A 2024-nucleotide genomic window follows, 5' to 3' on the forward strand; every position below is an offset into this window, starting at 1 on the left:
ATGGATGGATGGATGGATGGATGGATGGATGGATGGATATGGGATGGATGGATGGATGGATGGATGGATGGATGGATATGGGATGGATGGATGGATGGAAGGATGGATGGATGGATGGATGGATGGATGGATGGATGGATGGATGGATGGATGGATGGATGGATGGATGGATGGATCTGGTGCTTTCTAAAGGAAGGGATTATTTTGCTGTATCTAATGATATTATGTCCCAGCATTTATGCACTCTAATAGGAAAATAGAGCCTTGATGGTTTTAGATCATAGGGTCTGAAGTTTTATTTTAAATGTAAATTTCTTTATTCCTTCTCCGCATTTTGGCCCAACCCCCTGGGGAGCAGAGGGCTGCCACTGTGGGGTTGAGGGTTTTTCTCAGGGACCCAGAGTGCAGGCTGTGGGGATCAAACCGGGTACTTGCGATGTCTTCAGAGCACAAGCGCACCGCTCTAACCCACTGGCGCAATTAAATCATAATTTCCTTTGTTTCGAGTGATGTAATTGAATAGAAATATTACAAAAGAGATAAATTTCAGAACATATACATTACACACTAATGGTCCCAGATCATATAACTGAGCGGGATCCACTGGTTTCAATAGTGCTGCCCGAGGCACTGCGTTTTTTTTTTGGCACATGGGTTTTCTCTGCACATCTCAGGTTGATCCAGACATGTTGCAACCCAATGACACACTTTCTTGCTTACATTTATGAAAGCCTTGCATTATAAAAACAATCCACTTCATCTGAGATGTTTTTGTTATTCTCTTTTCCTGGCGTGAAGCTGAAGCGAAACATACAGAACTTCTGCCAATCCAAACAAAATATTTCAGGTCGACACAGATCTTGGCTTGCTGCTGTTTCCCGCTCGCGCCGTGCTCCAGCTGAGCATTTGACTAAACAATATGAGCATCTGGAGAAATAATTGGCCAGTCACTGGTATTGATCAACATCACAATCAGCCTCTCAAAGGCATATTAGGTAAAAAGAATTGCAAAAACACTGTAAATTTAGTTTGAATTTCTTTTATTGCAGCATATTTGAGATAATATAAAGCATATCATAAAATCAAATGTGATTTACCTCTGGCTGTGCACACCTCTGTGGCAAAGCATTGCAATCATAAACCATAATCCCTTTGCAAAAGCTCCATGCCAGTGATATCATGAGACTAATGATTAAAACAATCCCCCTCATCTGTTGGACCTTCAGTCAGCCAGATTTCCACCCCCTGCAGCACTTTTCATTCCAGCTACATTACATAAATCAGGGAACTGCAGAGGAGTGGAAAGGAAGAGTCCCATAAGTAATAAGCAAAGGGGGGGGTATCAGAGGAAATCATTTGGGGGTGATCTCATCAGAGTGCAGCCTATAGCACCTACTCTATTCATTTCACAAAACTTTGTTGCACAATCAAAACAACTTATTGTGTAAGTCAACATATGGAAGTAAAAACTTATTTTCCTAAATAGTTTTCCTTCATTCCAGGAAGAGTTTTTCCTCATTTGTCAAAAAACAGACATTCCACTGGAAATAATTTAACAGAACATCGATTCATCTCTCACCTGGATCCTATTTATAGAACACATATGGGTTTTATTATAGCAGCGGTTTTACTTACACACATAAAGTTGACTCAAATTATCTCCATTAAAAAAATGTTTTTTTTCTCAAATCATAACATATGCAGAGAGAACTCTGCATTGACCGGTTAAAGTCTGACGCAGCGATAAAATGTTTGTAAAGTAGAAACAACAGTAAAAGACATGAGGAGCGCTCATCTTACCTTGTCACAGCGTCTCTTCCTCGCGCTGGCTTCACGCGGACTGTAGTTTCCTACTGTCACTGCAGCGCGCTCCTCTCGCGTGCTGCATCTGTTTTGTTGCGCGCGCGCACGCACGACCCCCCCTACCCCCCTCCAAAAAAAAAAGAAAACATAATATCACCCCCCCCTTCCCTTCCCCCACCCTGACGTATTTCAGTAATAATAGTGCATCATAAAAGTGTAGC

At 41.7% G+C, this 2024-nt stretch overlaps 1 protein-coding gene across 1 annotated transcript in view; it reads right to left on the bottom strand.

Annotated features, from left to right (window-relative positions):
- LOC107102833 (zinc finger protein jing homolog) overlaps positions 1–1917 on the bottom strand; it is a 33358-nt gene extending 31441 nt beyond the window's left edge. Inside the window, exon 1 of the mRNA XM_015402267.1 lies at positions 1801–1917. The gene's annotated coding sequence lies outside the window, so the exon portion shown is untranslated. The remainder of the gene's footprint in view (positions 1–1800) is intronic.
- Positions 1918–2024: the final 107 nt, after the last annotated feature.

Source organism: Cyprinodon variegatus, unplaced genomic scaffold (genome assembly GCF_000732505.1).
Source record: "Cyprinodon variegatus isolate N-32 unplaced genomic scaffold, C_variegatus-1.0 Scaffold1328, whole genome shotgun sequence".
In the NCBI taxonomy this organism is placed as follows: Eukaryota; Metazoa; Chordata; class Actinopteri; order Cyprinodontiformes; family Cyprinodontidae; genus Cyprinodon; species Cyprinodon variegatus.